The sequence below is a fragment of the Wyeomyia smithii genome, chromosome 3, assembly GCF_029784165.1.
Source record: "Wyeomyia smithii strain HCP4-BCI-WySm-NY-G18 chromosome 3, ASM2978416v1, whole genome shotgun sequence".
Taxonomy (NCBI): Eukaryota; Metazoa; Arthropoda; class Insecta; order Diptera; family Culicidae; genus Wyeomyia; species Wyeomyia smithii.
In genome coordinates, this window is record NC_073696.1 from 132,813,688 (window position 1) to 132,838,499 (window position 24,812).

Sequence of the window (24,812 nt, forward strand, 5' to 3'; positions counted from 1 at the left end):
GGTAATATATACCAACTGCAAAAAAAAACAATGCTTTTTTCTTGATTTTTTTTAAAGAAATTTGAGAAGTAAGATATATAAATAACATATCATTCGATTAAGCAACTCTTGGAGAATGCAAAAAAAATATCGCTATTTTTTACAAAATGGCGGCTCTGCAGCGATTGCTGTGAACTGCTGTTTTTAAAAGTTCTTCCGCGACGAGCAGTAGAAGTCGTGCCCAACACCTACAACCATAAATTTTTTTTTTCATTATCCATGTAAGTTTCGCTAGTGAAGTACACATGATTATATTTTAAGAATTTTTCTTCGCAAAATGGCAACGGTTAGGAAAAAAATCGACTTTCATTGTTTATAACTTTTGTTGTTGTTAATCAATCGCTAAAATCAAGTGTACTACACTAGATAATCTAATGAAGAAGCTACAGGTAAAATTTCAAGTCAATCGAATGTAAACTTTTTCAGTTCTACTGCTCGCCGATTTTGAAAACATGGTTTTGAGGAAAATGTGTTTAAAGTTGCAAAATGCTATAAATCTTAAGAATCGCAATAATAAAGTCCCTAATAATTTTTTAACCTTCAGTCAGCTATCCCTGCACCGTGAAGTTGTCCTTCCTGGGCCTTATTCTCCTCTTCTTCCTTTTTTGTCTGACGTAAGGCTGCACATACTCTTAAGCCTGTATTACACTCTTTGTCGAATAGTCAAATATTTGATTTTCTGACATAATGGCCAAATTTATTTGACATCATGGTTGTTGTTTGCCCGTGTTTGCCCCTGTAAAAATTGGACAATTATCTTTGACCAAATTTTCATCTGTCAAAAAGTGACAAATATTTGACGCTTGGTCAAAGAGTGTATTAGAGCCTTTATTCGTGATATCGAACATGCGATGCTCAGCGACTTTAACGCGGTTGGCATCCGATCCCACGCAAAACTCAAACTTGTCACTCATATTTAAGTACTTTTGAATATAACTCACAGTTAAAAAGTATAGCAAAACTGAAACAGAGAACGTGCACAACGAGAACAGCTGATCGACTAAACAAAGGGAAATTGTGAGTATACACGTGCTGTAGATACGCTGTAACGGTCGAAACTTGATGCAGCGACCTCTATATTTCAAGTTCGAAACACGATGTCGATCATACAAAGCATCGAAATTTTAAAAAAACGTGTATCGCCAAAATAAACGAAAACTTGGATTTTGGAGCATAACAGTTGTTCGGTAAAAATTAATTCAAACGAACTTTGAGTTTAGATCAGTACTCGGGCGATGTAGATTTTGATTCTAGGATAGTTTTAGCATGATTTAGGCCAAAAAAAGCAAAAAAAAAATTTTTGGTGGATATTACCCCTCAATAATATTTTCGCACAAAACAAACAAATAGATTAATGTCTGTTGTCTTTCAACATCAACATTTCATTTTTCAACATGCATAACTGTGGCCAACACAAGTTTTGCTCTAAGGCTCAAATTGAAACATATGACAGATCATAGATCACATAACATATCCTATGAATTTTGGTGCCCCTAACCAACCCGGTAGTGCGTCAAAAGAACGCAGAACAAGTGCTTGCCAAGTACGTTCGAGCTGGCTAGAGGCACCAAAATTCATAGGAACGGTTTAATCTTTTTTTTTGTCAAGTTGGAGCTACAGGGCAATTTGTTTTTATTTATCAATTTCCAGTTATATCCAGCTATATTGCGTGTGTGAGAACTCCATCGCACAGTGTTTTGTTTTGCCGATTTCGTGTTCTAAATAATAGAGTCTTCACATATGATTTTATTGATATACCTTATCGGAAAAGTTTTTATGTATTTTATTGCGCTTCTTTTAAAATGGAAGATTCAGTGATTAGCCAATTTATAAGAGATATAAAGAATTTATTGACGTGGGACTACGTCTTTGTTTTCTGAAACTGGCAACTGTTACATATTTAACTCTGATTGAATCAAATTTATTCTATGTTATATGGATCTTACTTTCAAAATAATATGGAAGCCCTTACATAGGTTCACTAACTGAAAATTGATAAAACGTTTCAAGAAAAAATTTAGGCGAACAAGAACCAATCACATGCGAGCATTCCTAGCCAGTGCTGATAAAAGTCATTTTCCCCAGCAAAATTCTCCGAAAATTACAGCCAGTCATTGTCAATTTTCACTTCCAATAATCGCAGCAATCTTTCAGATACACTAGATTTTCGTCCTAGTAACGTGCTGTTATACTCAGATGAAATAGATCGCGCGCATCGTTCACGGTTACGGAATAAAATTTGACGACAAATCCAACCAAATGATCTTCACTTCAAAGCGAAAAAGAAAAACAAACAGTCCACTCAACCAAAATGAACCTCACCGAAACACTTTTTCACTGACACTGACCGATGCCTTGACAATCTTCGTTAACTGATAAACTGATTTTGTTGTCTTGCTTCCATCGCATGAAATATAATGAGGTGTTTTGACAGTTCACTTCCATGCAAAAAGCGGGAAGGGAGAACTCTGAAAAGATTGTGAAAAAATAACGTTTATGGATGCTTTTTTCCACTTTCACTCAAGAGTGTCAACAAATATCAACCCTGTTCCTAACACAGAAAACATGAATAGACACCAACCATTCGATCTGATATTCTCTTTAGGGATGGGCGAATGGCTCACGAGCCGTTCATATGAACCGGTTCTTAGAAAAGAACGAAAGAACTAACGGCTCACGAAAAAGAGCCACGGTTCTTTGAGCGCACCAGAACAGAACTGATGGGTTCGCGCGAACCCGAAGTTTACCGAGAAAACACTAACTGTCAACGCTCGTGAATCATTGTGAACCATGAGCTGTTCATATGAGTTGGATCGGAACGGTGAGTGAGCGGTTCAGAGCCGTTCTTGCAAAAGGGCCGTTTCGCCCGACCCTCATTATCAATATCAATATCAAAAAAAATTATCAATATCAAAAAATTTATGTTTGCTTCCATGAAATTAGACTAATTTGATGTCTCGAAGGTAAAGGTTTTTCGAAAAGTTTGAAACCACCCTTTTTCTTGAACAATTTTCAAACCTGCAGTTAGAGCGAAATAAAAACTGATGTCTTGAAAGAAAACATGCTGGTAAAAGCTACTGTGCCGTACAGTATATGTGGAGTAGAGCGTCTCAGGTCTCTCGTCGTTTATGATTACAGCGGTACACTGCAATACGTACATTTCAGCGATGTACTTCTATTCGTACTGTAGCGGTATCATTCGTATTACAGCGGTACTTGTATACATTTTTATTCGTGTGTAATAGAGGAAAAACTGCAATGCTGCTGCTGATGGTGATTAAAAGTTTATCACAAGAATATGATCGATTACCATAAATTACCCAACAAGAATTGAATAATTTAACAACGGTTATAAGTTATTTTTATTCCATTTATCTTCGATATTCACTGAATAATCGTGACCGGCATAACATCGAAAGAGTAAATTCCCAAATTTACTAATTTATAGAAGAGTAAGAGCCATCGAATGCTTGTGAATTTTTGGTCCATTTACTAAGATATATTCAGAATCTTTATTTACATTATCTTTACAAATAATATACGTAAATACGCTGTATTCGTAAACAGCGAATGTAATTTTGGACACATGAAAAAAAAAAAACAAAAATGAATCTTTCCAAACTTCAACTTTTTTGGAATTGTTGATTGCTACGTTTTTAGCTGGAACTTGTTGATAATTTTGTTTAACATATCTTCTTATATTTGCGTAATAGTGAACCTATGTAATGGCTTCGATATTATTTTCAGAGTAGGACTCATATAATAAATTTGATTCAATCAGAGTTGAATAAGACAAAACCATTTATTATGATAACGTAAGTATTATTGGATTTGGTTTATGAGGAAACAAAGTTAATTCTGATTAAAACGCATTACAAGAATTTCTTGGTGCTTTTTCAATGGGGATACCATCCGTCCTGATTTAGCAGGACATGTTCTGATTTTGGAACTCATTTGGAACGTCCTGATTCATTTTTCATATTTTAGCATTTGTCCTGATTTTTCTGACTGATGCCGGGTATTCAAAAAATTAGCAAATTGTTCAGTATTATCATCTTGACTCCGGGAAAAAACGAACTTATTTCGAACGATTTTTTTCTTTGGTTGAATCTTGACGAGAGAAATTGTCTAGTCGTTGAAACCGTTAAACGTTTTTTGACAATTGTTAAGTTTATTTCAAACAGTGTTGCATTTTTAGCTATCTACTAACGCCTAATAAATCAAAGTTGAAAAATTGAATCGTTCGAGAAATACGTTAAATCTGAGGCTTTTGGCGTATTTTAAAGTGCAAATCTCCAAAAAATACCTAAAAAAATATAATTAGCTTAGGTCAAATTTTTGCTGGAAAAAAGTTGTCCTGATTTTTAACTCCGACCAAATGGTAACCCTATTTTTCAACAACAAGGACACGCTTGTGCCTTGCCAAATAAATGTTTGCACAAAAAACACTACAGGCACAATATCGCCATGTGTAAAGGATATTCTTTCTAGTGTCGTTAAATAGATTTCTAAAAAAGATTTTAAGAGGAGGCTAAGAATGAAAATACGTAAGTCACTGAACAAACTAATTACCTAATTCCCGTGTTTAGTCCCACGTCACCGTTTCATACTAGGGCTGTATACCTTGTAGTATTTTTTTTTGACTGTGAAATAGACAGCCAGTGTCTCCAAGAAAGTTATAGCAGATGCTTTTGCAAGCATGATGTCAAATTTATGTCCCCTATATTTAAAATATTAAAATAGCTTTATATGGAAAGTTTATTCAAATCATTATTCTCAACATAACTTTTTTCCTAGATTTTGTACATAAAGGGTGTCCCACATCAAATTGCATCACGGGAAAACTCTGTAGAAAATTACCCATTGGGTATTTGTCTTGAAAATTTGGGTAGAAGTAGTTTAGAGTGTATTTTTTACACTGTATCGCTGTCAGTTTTTCGAAAATTGGAAAAAAAATGCCGTTACCCAAAAAGCAACGTCACGAATTGATTTTGCGCAAATACCTGAAAAATCGTTAACGTTCTCATCGGGACGTTTGGAAAACAATTCGGATTCGTGCAGTCAACGGGGAGAAAATGTTTGAATTAACATCACTACGAAACTCTGAGCATCGAACGGAAAAATAAATGCTATCAGAATTGATGTTCTATTGGTGATCAGAATCACAAGCGTATTGTGAAAGCGTTTATGCGTAATCCCAATGCTTCGGTCAAAAAGGTTGCAAAACAGTTGAATCTATCCAAGTCTCGATGATGATGATGATGGTCCCACCTACAAAGGTTTGAGGGAGACGATTTATCTACAAGATAATTATTATAAAATAATTAAACCAGAAAGGCAAACAAAACGAACTGGTTCTCGTCACAGATATACTGCCGTTCAAATCATAGTAGTCCCATGTTCTGCACAAATCTTATGCACGCCGGGACAACTATGCTTTGAACGGCAGTATAAATTTCTTAACAATTGATCAAATGCTTTGCAGTGATTTAAATAGAGAAAATATTCGTCAAAAATCAGGTATTTCATCGACAGAGCGTTGTCGGTATCAATTTATTTGTCAACTGTCAGTCACAAGACATTAATTGCATCTGAGTTAAGTCAACATCTAGTCTAATAATCTACAAAGTCGATACAATCCCGACGAGGCCATTCCTGCTGGAGCAGCAAGCAAAGCACATGTCCAACTGTCATCTTCGATGTGATTTATAAGAGAGCCCCCACCTAGGGAATATTATTTTTATATAAACCCGAAAATACTCGAAAATATCCTAGACCGGCTAGGAAACCGATGTCCAATAATAACCAGCAGAACTAAAATCGTTCCGATTACTCTGACGAGTATCTTGATAATGTCAACAACAAAAAATATATAAGGTATAAATAAGGTATTCTGCATTTCAATGATTTAAATTCTAAATTCAGCCCTTCATATCTGATCATTGCGCACGATTTTCAAACTGCCGCAGACCACTCTTTTTTATTTTATACTGCATCAATAATCACAAAATCCATCATCACCCTCGTGACGAACATAATAGTTTTCCAGTGCTACCATATTTCTTCCACAGAGATCATTCGTTACAAGATCTTTGTCAGTTACAGTTTTGCTAAATTAAAAAAAAATAGCTGCCTAAAATTCAGCTTTGACGTGTGAAATGCATAGTCTGTTGAATTCTGATAGCGTCGCCATCTAATGTGTCTGGGCATCGAATTGTATACATTTATTCCTTTAAAAAACAGTGAATTCTGTGAAGCACTAGCTTAAAAAATGTGGTGTTCTAATTTCTCCCGCATTTCTTGTGTTATATCTATGGATGTCACTTCCTCTCACAATTCGATCACACAAATATCAGAGCAGCAATCCATTAGCCATTAGGGCCTATCCACATACCACGTGGACAGCTTTGGGGGGGTTGGGTAATGTCCACGGTCCATATATTTTTTTATATACAGAATTTATATGGGCAGTTGTCCACGGTGGGGGAGGGGGGGTCAAAATCGTTAAAAATCTGTGCACGTGGTATGGGAATGGCCCCTTAGTCGTATGACGCTAAAGGGATCAAAATCGTGCGTGCGGATAGCTGGTGAAACATCAGCCGCATTCGTAACGTTGGATGGACTGAAGCCGAGGGATGCGCTCGAAGAAGCAACGAAGAGCAAACGTGGAAAGAAACGGTACGATCATCACGAAATCTCACATGCTTCTTGGTTTTGCGGACGAAATCGATATCATCGGTATCAACCGTAAAGCCGTGGAGGAGGCCTTCGTACCTTTTAAGAGGGAAGCAGCGAGTCCCCGTGGTGTTGGTGCTGAGGTGGAGATAGATGGGGAACGATTTGAAGTGGTTGACGAATTCGTTCGGCTTGGTACACTTGTGACATGTGACAACGATATGAGCCGTGAAGTGAAACGACGAGTTGCAGCTGCGAACAGGGTCTCCTACGGACTACGTAACCAGCTAAGGTCCCGTAGTTTGCAAACTCGCACAAAACTAGCGCTCTATAGGACGCTGATACTCCCGGTGGCCCTTTACGGACATGAAGCATGGACGCTGAAGGAAGCTGATTGACGAGTGCTCGGAGTTTTTGAGCGTAAAGCTCTGCGATCGATACTTGGCGGTAAACTGGAAGATGGAGTGTGGCGCAGACGCATGAATCACGAGTTGTACCAGGTATACAAACATGCTGATATAGTGAAGGTAATACAGCGGGGCAGGCTTCAGTGGGCTGGACATGTAGCCAGAATGCCTGGCGAGAGAGCCGCCAAAACTATTTTCAGTAGAGAATTAGGCCGTCGGCTCCGTGGTAGACCTCGCACGCTGTGGAAGAAGATGCACGATCTGCTGGTGTACGAGGAGACTGGAGAACGGCTGCCCAAGACAGAAGAAGCTGGACATCTCTGATTCGTTCGGCCCTAGACCGGTGAACGGTCCGTTAGCCAACAAAGTAAAGTAAGTAATCCATTAGCTACTTTAAAAATGAACGACATTGTCAGAAAAAACAATTCGTTGTTTCACCGATAGCCATTGCAAGCATCCAGCATCCAGGACGAGGAAGTGTATCTAAAGTAAAGTCTTGGTGCTACATTCCGATTCGGAACTTGACCTTCTGATGATTTAACACAGGCTTCACAGCCGACTGCTTAGTGTACAGGACAATTACGGGGCTAGCGCTACGATCCTACTGACACTAACAGTCTCTCCCGAGTCGAGATTCGAACCTACGATGTATGGCTTGTTTGGTCAACATCGTACCTCGAGACCATCTGGGAGACAGGAAGTGTATCTATTGCATCTCAAGATCAACCGTATTATTCCATTTTGCAAACGCTGCATTCTCGATATTTGTGTTTTGCCAAAAATAAAATGGAAGTGCAAAAGTCTAAATGATGAGAGATAGTTGATTTATAGGGATGAATCCTACTGACAGTATTAAACTCCTTTTTCAAACGGCAGAGGTTTCCATATTTCTTGGCAATTTTCTTGATGACATTATCAATGTGAACATTGAACTTCAGTTTGTCATCAGTAGTCACGCCAAGATTTTTTTTTTCTTCTGTGTGGACTCATCACTGCAACCAGAGCTTAGATCTATTGCGATATTGACCAGGTGTTTTCTGTACTCGCACTTCATATTATTAGCAGTAACACTATTGAAGTAAGTGATACGCTTATCATTCATATCAGTGCTTGTGTGTAGTTACCTTTCCATTTCAAGCTTACTGCTCTACTATACCGAGCCTCTGTCCATCCTAACAATATCGCCTAGTTACAATTCCCTGGAGTAAACTTTCATATGTTACACCAGTTTTATTATAATGGGGACTTATATTTGTTAGAAGGAGAGTCAACAGGGGTACGTAGAATCCAGATTGAAGGAAGGGTACGTGGTGGGGAGCCTGAGAATAAACCCATGCTTAAAGACCTTTGACAACCAAATGGCCTGATTCTACTAAGATTCGAACCCACGACCACCCGCTTACCGAAGCGGACTCTGTAACCTTGCGGCTACGGAGCTCCCTCACGCCAAGATACAGTCGAATCCTTTTATAGCGACATCGCAAGGGACTATCGTTATTGCGAAATGTCGCAATAAGACGAAGAATTTTTTTATATGTAGAACAAAACAGACCATTGAGAATGTCTATAGATTAAGCAATGTCGTTATAGAAAATCAACTGTACTATTGTCGCAATAAAGAATGAAAAGTATGAGTTTTGGTATGCCATTATAAAGGAAGCTCGTAATAGCGAAATGTCGCAATAAAACGAAGAGTTTTAGTGTTAAACTAAGGGGCCTGTCCGAGTGTCGCTATAGCGAGATTTGTCGATATAAAAAATGTCCTTTTAGAGGGATTTAACTGTATTTGATCTCACTCACGCGATCGACTTTCTAACCATCAATTTCAACTGAGACATTTTCATTTACACAACAACAATATCGCACGCTTAGCCTACTAGATCAACTAGATTAGTTGAGAGAATTCGTTATCGATATTGTTTTTGGCACATTTTGCATGTGTAGGATAAGTACAACGACACACCGTGCCCCAGTGCTGAGTCGAGAAAATTTCCAGCTCGAAAAGATCCTCGACTCGATCGGGAATCGAACCCGATATCACAACCGTGTGGGAGAGCTAGCCGACCGCCATCGCTAAACACAGAACCACGGGGACCACTTTTTTTCATTTACATGGTTTCGCGAAATAATCAAGAACTTAGTTTTGTTGGTTTTTAATTTTAGCTGTTTGAATTTCTATCATCTGCTCAGCGATCGCAAATCTTTGTTCAAATGCAATATGGCATCCTCGAGATTTCTAGCTGCAACGAACAATACTGTGTCATCACCAAAAGGATTTATGTCGCAAAACCGCAAGACTTTTCTCATACCAATCATGTACATAATAAACAAAATAGGCTCTAATACACTTCTCTAAGGTACACCAAGAGTGTTCCTTATGGCTCTGATCCCATGATCCCATAAGGTAAAATCATTGAAAATAGTCCTTTGAGTTCTGTTACACAAGTGGTTTCAAACCATTTGTATGCAGTACACGTTATTCCAAAGCGCTTTATACTTTGTAACATTAAGGGCGTTAAAGATCCAAAGATACCGCAACAATAGCATCGTTACGTTCAATGTTTTCTTTCCATTTTGCTAACACCAAATTCAATGCAGTTTCACAATGATGGCCTTCCCGATAACCTGATTATTCTGGTATCAGCAAACCGTTAGAGTTTAAATATCCTAACAGTTGGCCTTTTACAGCTAGTTCTAGCAACTGTATAATTATACCATCATTATCATTTACTGTTCTACAAAACTTCTTGTGCAATTTGTCTCTTTTTATCTGCGACGCAAAAGATTTAGATTGTACCAGCTGTTCAAGTTCTTAACAACAACATGTTTGACTAACTGATTGGTACAGTTTTTCAAAACATTGTTCAAAATAGTTGCTTCATCATCAAAGGCTACGAGATAGGGAAAAATCCTAGTTTCTTGCAACAAGCTCCGAAACCTTTTTTTTTATTTTCGCTTATTTTCCGTCGGTCTAGTTCCGCAACTGTTGTTGTGCCAATCACCGACGCCTTGGAGGCGACTCCACCCAGGACCCTAACTTACGACCCGTTGATTAACGGACCGGCACCAATGGCTTTACTTCCTCATGCGATGGAAGGCGTGATCCCACAGATTTTTCGCCTCAGAAAATCTCCCGGTGTCGGCTAGGATTTAATCTAGACCAGTTGGGTTGGGTGGACCACGCCATCCCACAACCATCGACACCTATGTCGTGAGTTGTGAGTGGATCACGCCATCCCACAACCATCGACACCTATGTCGGCATTGGGATTCGAACCCAGGCGTCGAGCGTGGTTGGCGGGGACGTTACCAGCCACGCTAGGCCCCCGCCTATTTCCAGCACTTTATTTTGCTTGATTTATTTCACTTTTCGTACCACAAATATTTATAACAATCGTTTCATGGTCGGTAACTTTTTAATTGGGACTCACCATTGCAGAAACGCAGTCAAAATTAGTATAACCGTGGTCAATCAAAGTCTATGTCTGGAAATACGAGTATACTCATTAATTATTTTTTCCAAATTGCAAAATTCAGCTAATCGCTTTAAATAATTTGAATTAAGTTTATCGCGCCAATTCATGTTAAAATCTCCGGTAATAAGGTTACATTTACTACAATCCAAAAAATCTTCAAACCTGGTTTCCAGGATTCCAAAACCTTCATAAAACGCTGGTCACTTGAACTGAGAGAATAATGAACAATACCATAATTACCCATCCTCATGCCACTTTCCACCGTAATACCCAAGAACCAGTTTCCATCACTTGCGTCGTTGTGGTGAAGATTGAATCGAGTTGATTCCTGTGAATAAATAGCAACACCGCCAGTGTTACCACAAAAGATCAAAATAATGGTCGCAGTGGTTCAAATCTAACAAAAAACACCGCCAGTGTGTCTGGAATGTGAGCAACAAGCAGCTATTTTGTATCTCGGTATAGAGTATTGGTCGAATGCATCAATATCTACAATGTGAGTTTCTGATAACAATATCAAAAATAGACGCCTTTCCTCTACAATCTGTCGCAAAGCAACGTAGTTTGTAGATAACCCTGCAACGTTCAAATAAATCTTATCGAATTGATTCACATTCCTCTTGAAACTTGGTTGCTATTTATCGAAACGCAGACTACCTTTTTTGCAGATACAATTTCTTGTAAACTGAGTATTCCTAGCTAAATGCTGCGTGGTTAACGTCCAAATTCATTTTGCGTTCTTTATTAAATTTTAAACAGTTAATACATTTCGATACAGTGGAAGAACATTCAGATGTTTTGTGTTGCCCGCTACACAAAAAGCACCTCTATCGTTTTTCACATTCTGTGCTCTTGTGCCCAAATTCTCCACATTTGAAACATCTCAAAATATTAATCGCTGGAATGATGTAGCACCGACCCAACATTACCTTTTTTCGCGGTCAACAAACTATTGTATGATTTTTTATCGACTTCAATTAGGGACCATACTTAAATGACGTAGCATTCATGAGAGGAGGGGGGTTATCATCGTTTTATGACAAACTGGGACAAAGGGGGGAGGGGGAGGTATTGGATTAAAATCAACGTAGTATTTATTAAAAAAACGATTTTTTACAGGAAAAATGTATACCTACTAAAAATACTGCGCAAAGTTTTGCAGCGAGAGCTGTCAAAATCTTTTAATCTGTGGCATTCTGAAATCTTCTGAAAGCTCTGCTAAATAAACAATCGCTTGCATTTCTAAACACACAATCTGTTTTGAAAACATGAATCGTTGTTTATTTGTGGCTTTTAATAGTGAAAATTACAAGATACTCATTTCCTTTCAAAGCTGGTAAGTGCAGGGTTTAGTTTTTTTTTGCGGAATTCGGAACATTTTCTGTGTATTCTACAGACATAGATCACGTGAAGTTGTATGAACATCTTTCCTTTTCGTACCAAAACACAAACCCTTCGAAGCAGAAGACATTAATCCAGAGCGAAGTTCACATCATATGAAATGCTGTCACAAGTGTATGAGTGATAAATAAAATAAATTAGACATGGTGATTTTTTCAAGTAATTTTTTTGTATATATGTTACCATTTGTACTTTTTTACGTTTTTCATAGAACCTGAGGGGGGGGGGGCTACGTTATTTTCAAGGGCAGTTAAAGTTTTGTGACCAAATGCTACGAGGGGGGAGGGGGGGTTTGTAAAAAAATGCTACGTCATTTGAGTATGTTCCCTTACCACGTTGAACATGTTATATTTGAAGCGTGGATTCTCATACATACTAACAACGTTGTTACCATCGATAGAAACCGCCTCGTTTTGACTCTTTAAAAGGTCAATGAAGGCGTCAGGAGAATACTGATTACTCATACCCATTACTTTTAATCTTGGCACCGGGGGAACGGGTACAACAACTGTGTAACATTCACCAAGGTTGTTTTCAATTCCACTTTTCACGATCTCAACGTTATCATTTGTTGCACACTTAACAACAACTGAGCCATTTGTCCCGTTTCTACAGTTACTTGTTTTGTGGGTCTGCGGGTCTAAATTCGATTTAAAAAAAATCCTTGTAGTCTCACTGTAGAGACTGTATCTTACGTCTACCAGGACATTCTGACAAATCCTGTACGCGCAGTCGACGCGTGGACTAACTAACTTTTACTTCTGTACAACACTACTTAAATATACCCTACAGGTAACTCAGGGTGAGAGGCTTTCTCCACTCTCTGTTTACCTTACTATAAGCTCTTAACCTAATCTAGTACTGCATGTATGATAGAGCACCCGCGAGAATGCGAGAATATTGTCGCCGTGCGGCTTCTGTTTTGTTTACAACACAAACTGTTTATTCTATTTGAGCTTGCGTGACTGTGGCACAGCAGAAGGCTGCGCGAAGTTCTATGCCACCTATTGCATAATCTGTTGATACATTCTTATGTTGACAGAGCCGTTCGCGGTCCTCTGTCAAGGAATCCAAATGTTTCGCCTACGTTTGCTCAGCAGAACTGTTCGCGGTCTTTCTTCAAGATTTTACCTGCTTTCTTTACAAATGATCTTGTTTTAGGGGACACCGAGAGACGGTCGTGTCCTGGCTTACACTCTGCCTGTTTTCATTTCATTCAACAGAAGGCTTACTTTGTTTCGGACTAAGCTAAAAATGTACCATATGACAGAATCCTACGTGACGGAACATAAGGTATTTCTGCGCGGGGTGTGACGTCACCGTGGTTTTCTGAGAAAAACTTGATTTTTTAAAAACGGTTATCGTTTTAGTTTTAAAATAGTTTATTTGACACGGCACGATACAATTTATGTTTAACTGAGCCAAGTAATTTTTTTTTTAATTCTAAATTAGCATGGAAAAGAGGGAGGCACATTTTTCAAATGTCGCGGCCGACTGCGAGCTAGTGGGGATTTAAGGTGAGAGGAGGGAAGTTACAATTTTGTTTGTAACTATTTTAAATTATAGAATGTATTCATTTGTACGTGGCTAACCAGTGATGTTCTATTTGACAGTTTGGGTCTGAGGTGTCTGCGTAACCATAAAGATGCCGAGTCTCCGCTTTAGTGTCTCCAGCATGGTGTATCATTTTCTTTTAGCTTGTGACGGGAAATGTAATCTAACAAATAGATAAAAAAGTTTCAAATTTTAATGCCAGCATTTTTTATAAACCCGTATAGCTGTGTCATGTACTGGAGATCACTGCTTCCCAGAATGTCTCTAACGGGTACGTTCGATTGTTTTCCTCGGGCCGGAAGGGATTCTATAAGCTCGAACCTAACGCCACAGAGTTCGGCACACGACCAAACAACATGCTCGATATCATGGTAGCCATCGCCACAAACGCAGTGATTACTATCTACAAGCCCTATACGAAAGAGATTTGTGTTTAACGTGTAGTGATTAAGCATTAGTCTGGACATCACGCGAATCCCGACCGTCATCCCGACCTACATCCTTGAACCATGCTTTCGTCGATGCCTTAGGAAAAATGGAAAGTAGCCACCGTCCCAGTTCATCTGAGTTCCATGATGATTGCCAACTGTTGAGTGTTCTCTGACGCAAAATGCTATAAAATTCATCATAAGCAATTGGTCTTACATAAATATCGCCATCATAGCACCCACCTTAGCTAAAGCGTAAGCCTTTTCATTGCCCGGAATGGAACAATGAGAAGGGACTCACGCTAAGGTAACCCGGTAATTTTTATCTGTTAAAGCACTAAAAAACCGCCGTATTTTCCCCAGGAAATACGGGGTGTGCTTTACAGTCTTCATCGATCGCAGAGCCTCAATGGCACTGAGACTGTCTGTGAAGATGAAGTAGTGGTCTATAGGTAGGGTTTCAATGATCCCAAGGGAGTACTGAATAGCAGCAAGTTCTGCAGTGTACACGGAAGCAGGAGCATCGAGTTTGTAGGAGGCGGTAAAAATTTCGTGAAAAACACCGAAGCCAATGGACTCAACTAGATTAGATCCGTCAGTATAAAACATTTTATCACAACTCACATGTCTAAACTTTCTAGAAGAAATCTTGGGAATCTCTTACGATCGCAATTGATCCGGGATACCAGAAATGTCTTCTTTAATGGTGGTGTCGAAGAATATAGCATTGTTAGAAGGTGCGACATTGAAGGGAACGTATGAAGTAGGGGTAAAATATCTTGAGCCATAAGGTCAAAATATAAAGTCATTAATCTGGATTGAGATTGAAGGTCGACCAACCTCCCGAAATTTTCAATTACTAATGGGTTCATGACCGTACATCGAATAAGTAACCGGTAAGGGAGATTCCAAAAAACGTTGTTTCAACGGAAGAATACCCGCTAGCACATCAAGACTCATCGTATGGGTCGACTGCATGCAGCCCAAGGCAATACGCAAGCAACGATATTGTATTCTTTCTAGTGTTATAATGTGTGTTTTCGCAGCGGAGCGAAAGCAGAACAACCATATTCAAGAACTGACAGTATCGTTGTTTGGTATAACCTTAGAAGGTCTCCTGAGTGGGCACTTCACCAGGTTCCGGTAATCGTACGAAGAAAATTAATCCTCTGTTGGCATTTTTGTGTCAGATACCTAATATGACAAGCCCAGGTGCATTTAAAGTCGAACCAGACCCCGAGATATTTAGCGACTAAAACCTGAGTGATTGTTTTACCCGTTAGTAGGAGTTGCAGCTGAGCTGGGTTATGCTTCCTAGAAAAAACGACCAGATTAGTTTGCTCCGAAGAAAATTCGATACCCAGCTTAAGAGCCCATTCAGACAAATTGTCTAAGGTATCTTGCAATGGTCCTTGCAGATCGCTAGCCTCGCTACCAGTAATGGATACAACGCTATCGTCTGCAAGTTGCCTTAGCGTGCATGAATTTGCAAGACATTCATCAATGTCATTGGCGTAAAAATTATATAAGAGAGGGTTTAAACATAAGCCTGGGAAAGACCCATGTAACTAATTCGAGAAGTTGTCGAATAACCATGCGAGAAATATATATGCTTTTCTGATAACAAATTGAGCAAAAAATTATTCAAATTTGGTGAAAGTCCCTGCGAATGAAGTTTTTCGGTTAAAACTTCTACAGAGACTAGCAATGGGCAAGATCGATCCGATTTCTGCAAAATCGATCTTTTCTAGTCGATTTATCGATTTTTTGAATCGATTTCTCTTCGCGCGATCTTCTGCTGAATCGATCCTTTGGATGGCAAGATCGTTTTTTTCCGCCTGAAAAATAAATGTGTGCAAAACGGATTGAAAACAATAGTGATTGCATTTATTGTTGCTAACGTAATCTGCGGCCGAATTCCGAGAACACTTTTCTTTGAAGAGAAGAAAATTTCTTCATTGATAGTATACGAAATTTTTTTCTTCTCTCCGAAGAAGTGTGTGCTCGGAATTCGGACACTGATCTGAAAAATGTGTCAATTTTTTACCGGGATGTCCATAGTTGAAGGATGGGCTAAAATTCAATAGACATGAAACCGAGAAAAACGCACTTCAAATGTTTTTGTTGGTTCAAACAATTGTCTACGTCCATGACAACTTTTTTCATGAGTATGTCACCACCCCCATTTCCAGCATATCCAGCTTTTCACGAACGGTAATGGCGTATAGTGCACGCAGCCCATTTTGACGTTTTCTGTAGGTCAGGGAAGCTGGATAACCTTGTCGTCGAGTTGAAAAAGAACAATCCGCAACCAAATTAAGTCCCTCCAGTATTTTTAACGCAGTAACCATTTTTTGCCTTTGTAAACGCGACATCAATAGACAAACCCGTATGAAATTTGGCTAATACGCTTGCGTTGTGAAATATATCAAGGATTAGGGGTGGGTGAAACGGCTCTTTTGCAAGAGCGGCTCTAAACAGACTCATGGTTCACAATGATTCACGAGCGTTGACAGTTCGTGTTGTCTCAGTAAACTTCGGGTTCGCGCGAACCAAACAGTTCTGGTGCGCCCAAAGAACCGTGGTTCTTTTTCGTGAGCCGTTCGTTCTTTCGCTCTTTCCTAAGAACCGGTTCATATGAACGGCTCGTGAGCCGTTCGCCCATACCTAGCGAGGATGAAAAGAACGACGAGACAAGACCTCGAACTGAATATAAATTACCAGACCACAAGACCGTCTCGAAAGTTTGACATATATTGTATACAATCATTACTATCTGATTGGTGTACATTGGGGTGGCAATGGAAATTGACTTTGACAGTTTTATTTAGAAGTAGTGTTCAAAATTTCGCCTTCACGAACAGTTAGCAAAATTTCGATTTTTTGGATAACACCCAACCTCGACGTTTTATACATTTCTAATAACCAGTTCACATGATGTAATATCGCCCATCTTGATTTCAAATCCCATACTCCAAATTTTCCGTGAAAACTAGATGTATGTATGTTTCAAGATACGCGATATCACGTGATATCTGCTATTGTGTGAACAAGGCATAAGACATTTGGCACAAAAAAAAACTATTACAAACTGTGCTTTTCTTCATAAGTCGAGAAAGTGAAATTTAGACCAAATACTCCTGAATTCCGATTTAGCTGAAATTTTGCATTTCATTGGATATTGAATTTTCCATTTTGGACATTAGCCAACATTATTTCATATTTGCTACCTCTGCAAGTGCACTTTTTGAAAATTGGCTTCCGTAGGGACGTTGTTTACTATCGTTGTGGGTGTTTACTATCAAGCACTAATTTTTTGATTTAGGTAGAAAAGGCATATGCGCTTATTTTTCAACTATGAGTAGCGGGGTACTCGTTAACTCAAATATTGCAAAAGTTGAATTGAATGGTCGTGTATATGCCGTGCTGTATTCTGTTCTGCATGGTGTCGCGCTCGCCATTTTTGTTTATTTGAGTTTGTTCCGCGGATGTTCCGATTTTTTTATGAATTGGGTTGTTCAGCTATATTAGTTTTTCATATCATCTGAATGATCTGAATTTTCCAAGTAAAACGTGATTTGAAAAAAAACTCTATCATTGTCCTTCGCTTTTTAAATCACGATTTAAAACTTCTTGAAATCTGCTCGAAACCGCTACAATGACAGTTCGCCCATCTACCAACTGTCATTGTAACGATTTAGAGCGAATTTTTATTTTTCATTTAAAAACCGAAGGAAAATGATATAAAGTTTTAAAAAATCACGTTTTGCTTAAAAAAATTACACTCATTTGGATCAGTGCGTCTTGAACTGTCCTACAGATCAGACGTTTTTTCGGTTGCTTGTGGACTGGTCTTTGACTGCCTATAGCTTCAAAGTTTGTGTTTTGTCAGTGTGTCTTTTAAAGACTACCTGAAAGTTATTTCCCATCAGTCTTTCTCAAGACTACCTACTTTTGAATTTAACATTTGTTTTAACTTTTTTCGTATCACCTGAAATGGCTGGACGGAAAAAGAAACCTCGCATCGCTGCGGGGAGGAAAAGAGAGGCATCTCTTTCTGACACATCGAGTGTCTGTAGTGACAATCCTTTTGATATTTTGCCTGAGCAAGAAGCTGGTGAAATGGAAGTTATTAATAACGGAACTATACAAAATATAAAATCTTTAAAAAGGAGAAAGTTCCACCTATTGTGGTAACTATTTCTTCTGAATTTAATATATTCAAAAAGGAACTTTCAACGTTTGTTTCTGACGTTAAAGTTACCTATCAAATTGGCCGTAGAGGTGAATGCCACTTATTAGCCGACTCAGTAAAGGGTCGTGATCGTCTTGTTCAGTATTTAACTGACAAGATGTACAAATTTTTTACATATGACACCAAGAACGCCAAGCCGTTCAAGGTTGTCTTGAAAGGTCTCACCAACGATCAAACCGTTGATGAGATCAAACTTACTTTAACAGAATTACTTGGCATAGCCCCTACCCAAGTAATTCTAATGAAACAAAAATCACGAGGCGAAAACAGTCAGAGAACTGGAATTTCCCTTGTTAATTATTTAATTCATTTTAACCGCAATGAGGTTAACAACTTAAAATTTTTTGAAAAAGCACATGCTTTGTATAATGTGCGTGTAAAGTGGGAAATTTATAGGAAGTATGGCGGAGGTGAAAAGCATATCACCCAATGCCGTACTTGCCAACGTTATGGCCATGGTTCCAAATTCTGTAACATGGACCAAAAATGTCTTAATTGTGGAGACTCTTCTCACAAAAAGGACACATGTCCTGTGAAAGAGAGTAAAAATTTTCGCTGTGCGAATTGTAACGGCAACCATATGTCAAACTTTTATCAATGCCCAGTCCGTTTAGCAATTGTTAAGGCAAGGCAAGGTAAACAAAATTCAATTTCTCAATTAAAACCAACTTCAAAACAAAATTCTCCAAGCGTACCAGTGACGCATAGTTTACCTACTCCTTTGCATACCCGTTTAACTTATGCACAGGTTACAGGTAGTTCGAACATTATACCGCCTAGTGTTGGTAATTCGAAAATGACCGTTAATATGGGTAAGCAAAACAGGCTAGAAAATAATTGTACACCTATCACTCCAGCTAATATTGCTGCCGAAAATATTTTTTCTAATGTCAACTGCCTGGGGCCTATTACGGCAGGTAAACTTTCTTTTTTGCAACAGGCAATGTTCGATCTTATGAACGCCATGTTGCAGGCAAAATCAATGTTTGAAGCCATTCAAATAGGCACAAATTTTACTATTAAAATTGTTTCTAATTTAAAATTTAGCAATGATTTTAAATAAAACAATTAAAATATTAAATTGGAATGCTCGCTCATTGAAGGCCAATGAGAATGAGCTTTTTAACTTTTTAACAGTAAATAATGTGCATATTGCAATTATTACTGAAACATTTTTGAAACCTAACATTAAATTAAAATATGATCCCAATTACGTGGTTCATAGATATGATAGGATTCAGGGTTCCGGCGGTGGAGTTGCAATTGTTATTCATCGCCGAATCAAACATCGTGCTCTTCCCCATCTTGAGACGAAAGTTATTGAAACTTTGGGAATTGAAGTTCAAACTGAACTTGGGATTTTATTTATTGCCGCAGCATATTTACCATTTCAATGCACACGCGAGCTCAAAAATTATTTTAAAGGTGATTTACAAAAACTCACCAGAAATCGTTCGAAATTTTTCATAATCGGCGATTTTAACGCTAAACATCGTTCATGGAATAATTCTCAAAGTAATTCCAATGGCAAAATTTTATTCAATGATTGTTCTTCAGGATACTATTCTATTTTGTCTCCGAATAGTCCTACATGCTTTTCTTCTGTAAGAAACCCTTCAACAATTGATTTGGTGCTTACAGATCAAAGTCATGTATGTAGTGATTTGATCACACATGCTGACTTTGATTCTGATCATCTTCCAATAACTTTTTCTTTATCACATGAATCAGTTTTAAACCCTATGAGCTCTGTTTTTAATTATAACAATTGGGAAAGATACAAAACTCATATTGAGAGAAATTTCAATAATGAGCTTGATTTGCAAAACGAAGTGAATATTGATTCCGCTTTGGACGCATTAAAATGTGCAATTGTTGATGCCAGGAATTATTCTGTTCCAAAGGCTCAAGTGAAATTTGATTCACCAATAATTGACGAAAATCTTCAACTTCTAATTCGTTTGAAAAATGTCCGCAGACGTCAATATCAACGTTCTCGTGACCTTGTTTTTAAAACTATTTATAAAGATTTACAGAAAGAGATTAAACATAGATTTACTCTTCTGAGAAATCAAAATTTTGAGACTAAAGTTGAAAAATTGAAACCATATTCAAAACCATTTTGGAAGCTGTCGAAGATTCTTAAGAAACCTTCAAAGCCTATTCCAGTTTTAAAAGATGGTGAACGTTTTCTTGTATCCAATGAACAAAAGGCTCAAAGACTTGCTCAGCAGTTTGAGAGTGTTCATAACTCAAATTTGAATTTTGTGAGTCCAATTGAAAATGAAGTCACACGTCAATTTGATTTAATTTCTTCCCAGAATTTTTTACCTGCAGAAATAATTGAAACTAACTTGAATGAGATTAAATCAATTATTAAAAATTTCAAAAATATGAAAGCGCCTGGTGACGATGGAATCTTTAATATACTAATCAAACATCTCCCTGAGAGCACAATGGAATTTTTAGTAAAAATTTTCAATTGCTGCTTCAAAATTGCATATTTTCCCAAATTATGGAAATATGCAAAAATTACTCCCATTTTAAAACCGGATAAAAACCCAGCTGAAGTTTCAAGTTATCGACCAATCAGTTTGCTTTCTTCAATAAGTAAACTGTTTGAGAGAATTATTCTTAACAGAATGATGTCACACATCAACGAAAATTCAATTTTTGCAAATGAACAGTTTGGATTTCGCCATGGGCATTCCACAACTCATCAATTGCTCAGAGTTACTAATATGATACGAGCTAACAAATCTGAAGGTTATTCCACTGGAGCTGCTCTTTTAGACATAGAAAAAGCATTCGACAGTGTTTGGCATAAAGGTTTGGTTGCGAAATTGCAAACTTTTAATGTTCCAATTTTCCTAATCAAAATTTTAAAAAATTATCTTACTGATCGAACTCTGCAGGTTGTCTATCAGAATTCAAAATCTGATAGATTTCCTGTCAGAGCAGGTGTACCTCAAGGTTCAGTCTTGGGTCCAGTCCTGTACAACATATTCACTTCAGATCTTCCTGATTTGCCTCCAGGATGCACAAAGTCATTGTTCTGCGATGACACAAGCATTTCCGTAAAAGGAAAAAGCCTTCGTGTCATATGCAGTCGATTGCAGAAAAGTTTAGATATTTTTTCTTCCTACTTGCAAAAGTGGAAAATCTCTCCCAATGCTTCTAAAACTCAAATGATAATTTTTCCTCATAAGCCTAGGGCTTCTTTCCTCAAGCCAAACAATAATCACGTTGTCAAGATGAATGGGGTTATTTTAAGTTGGTCCGACAAGGTTAAGTACTTGGGCTAATTTATGATAAAAAACTTATTTTCAAAGAGCACATTGAGAGTATACAAGCCAAGTGCATCAAATATACGAGATTTTCACATCCTCTCATTAACAGGAATTCTAAACTTTGTTTAAAGAACAAACTTTTGATTTACAAACAAATTTTTAGACCAGCAATGCTTTATGCTGTACCGATCTGGTCAAGTTGCTGTTCAACAAGGAAGAAAACGCTTCAAAGGATTCAGAATAAAATTCTGAAAATGATTTTAAAGCGTCCTCCTTGGTTTGGTACACTCGAATTACATAGACTTACTGGTGTTGAACCATTAGAAGCTATGTCAAATAAAATTATTAACAATTTTCGACAAAAATCGTTGCAATCCTCAATTGCTACGATAAGCTCTCTTTATAGCCAATAAGTTAGCAATTAAATTAGTTGTAAGTTTACTTCCCCTTTTCTGACAAGTAGGTTTAAATCCCTACGAATGATAAGTCCTAATTGCGAAAGCAAACAAATCCTAACAATTAAAATTACAAATTTCTAACAGTGTTGAGAAGTCACCATTTGTGATTGGACACACATACTCATTATTTACTAATATTTATCATAAATACTTAAGCTACTAACAAATCCCCCTTAAAAAAAAAAAAAAAAAAAAAAAAAAAAAACACTCATTTGGATGATATATAAAAATCGGAAATCCGTGAAAAACTAAACAACCCAATTAGAGTCAGGTTTTTCTAGGCGGTTTTTTTATACGCGGAATTTTTTACGAGTTTTTTTTTACGCGGATTTTTGAGTTAACGCGGTTTTTTTACGCGGATTTTTGAATTAACGCGGTTTTTCTACGCGGATTTTTGAATTAACGCGTTTTTTTAAGCGACACGGCGCTAATTCAAAACAATTTTCGCGAATTTTCGAATTAACGTGGGTTTGGAACCAGAAACGTTTAAGTGTTTATCTAGTAAAAGACTTAGTCAAAAAAATACCCTACGCCCACCGAAAGATCCGGAATGACCGTCAAAGAGGACAATTTTAAATACTGGTTCTAGAGCGTCTCGGGTTTTTTCAAGAGCCCTCCTTGCTGGACTACTTTACGCAGATTTAAAAAAAAAACGTGTTTTTTTACGCGGATTTTTAAATTAGCGAGGTTTTTTTACGCGGATTTTTGAATGAGCGCGTTTTTTTACGCGGATTTTCGAATTACCGCGGTTTTTAAGCGTTTTTTTACGAGGTACGTATCCCCCGCGTAAAAAAAACCTAACTGTATACAGATTTGGATTGCTCTTAGTGCATCCGAAACAATAGTGAATAGACCATTTCACGAACTGACAGGTGTCACGGATCCTGCTGATGTTCTTGATGCTTTCACGTGCATTATGTCAGCGGTTCCAAACTTTCTGTCAAAATTTCGTTCATGAATCAAGTTCCCAAACGTCTCGTGAAATGGTCTATGGGATGAGCGACAACGAAAACTTTTAGTAGAAAAAACAACGCTAAGAGTCCACGCGGTTAAAGAAGATGGCAATAAACTAAAAAAGCCGTATCGTTAGTAGATGTTGTGTACGAAAATTCGATGAACATGATTAATAAACCAGAAAACGCAAACAAAACAAAATCTCCATTAATATAGCCAAAAAAAGTCGTAAAAAGCTTATACCGAACAAAAATCGATTTTTCGTTAAATCGATTTTTCAGGCTCGATTTTCTAATGAATCGATTTTATTGATTTTGATTAATCGATGCAGGAGAATCGATTTTTGTTCAAAGATCGCCCATTGCTAACAGAGACAGAGTCAAATGCCCCCTTAATGTCCAAGAATGCAAAAGCCGTTTGCTCTTTTCGAGCAAAGGCGAGTTGAATTTCAGTAGAAAGCAACGCTAGGCAATCGTTCGTTCCTTTGCCCCGGCGGAAGCCAAATTCAGTATGTGAAAGTAAACCATTTGTTTCGACCCACTTGTCCAACCGTAAGAGGATCATTTTCTCCATTAATTTCCGGAGACAAGAGAGCATAGTAATCGGCCTACAAGAATTGTGATCAGAGGCAGGTTTTCCGGGTTTTTGAATAGCAGTGACTTTTACCTCTCTCCAGTCGTGCGGAACAATGTTTAGCTCAAGAAACTTGTTGAACAAGCTCAACAAGCGTCTTTTTGCAGAATCGGGTAGATTCTTCAACAAGTTGAATTTGATTTTATCCAACCCTGGAGCTTTATTGTTGCACGAGAGGAGAGCCATTGAGAATTCCAACATCGAAAATGGAGGGTCTTCCGTAGTTACTAGGGACGCGTCGCGAAAGGTCTTCTGTTCCAGTACAGAGTCCATACAGACCTTTTTGGCAAAATCGAGTATCCAGCGGTCTGAATACTCCTCATTCTAATTTGAAACGTTACGGCTCCGCATGCGTCTGGCGGTATCCCAAAGAGTGCTCATCGCTGTTTCCCTCGACAACGCGTTCACAAAGCGCCGCCAGTATCCGCGTTTTTTTGCATTTATCAAGCTCTTCATCTGTCTATCCAGTACATCGTACTTTCGGAGCAAATCGATAGTGCCTTGTTCTCGGAAGGCCAGATACATCGAGGACCTTCGCGCGTACAGGTCTGAGCACTCTTTGTCCCACCACTTAGAGGGAGGGCGCCGTCTAATCGTTACCCCGAGTATCGGTTTCGTCTGAGTTTGAGTCGCGGCGTCGATGATCAAGCCAAAAAGGAACGCGTATTCTTCCTCCGGAGGATGTACCACGTGGGACTCGATGCTTTGCGATATTATGGTCTCATAAGATTTCCAATCAATGTTACGTGTGAGGTCATACGCAATATTGATTGGATCCGTTGGAGTTGAGCCATTAGCAATTGAGATAACGATTGGTAGGTGATCACTACCGTGGGGATCGTTGATTACTTTCCACCGGCAATCTAACGCTAGTGATGTCGAGCAAAGGGATAGGTCAAGCACGCTTTCACGTGCTGGAGGATTAGGTACACGTGTCGCTTCCCCAGTATTTACAAGTGTCATATTGAAGTCGTCGATTAAGTTAGAGATTGAAGAAGATCGGTTGTCGTCGTACAGCGACCCCCATAGCGAACAGTGAGAAATAAAATCTCCCTATATCAAAAAAGGCGCGGAAAGCAACTCTGCTATATCAGTGAGATGCCTCTGTTCAATCCGCGCGGATATAACGAAACAAGGCATAGGTCTTTTTCATTCATATTCGTTTGAATGGCAACGACTTCAATATTCGAGATCGAGGGGAGGTCGATTCTGAAAAAAGAATAGTACTTTTTGATCCGTAAA

At 38.3% G+C, this 24,812-nt stretch overlaps 1 protein-coding gene across 3 annotated transcripts in view; it reads left to right on the forward strand.

Moving 5' to 3' along the window:
* LOC129727556 (ras-specific guanine nucleotide-releasing factor RalGPS1) overlaps positions 1-24,812 on the forward strand; it is a 46,392-nt gene that overhangs the window by 2,861 nt on the left and 18,719 nt on the right. The window lies entirely within an intron of this gene.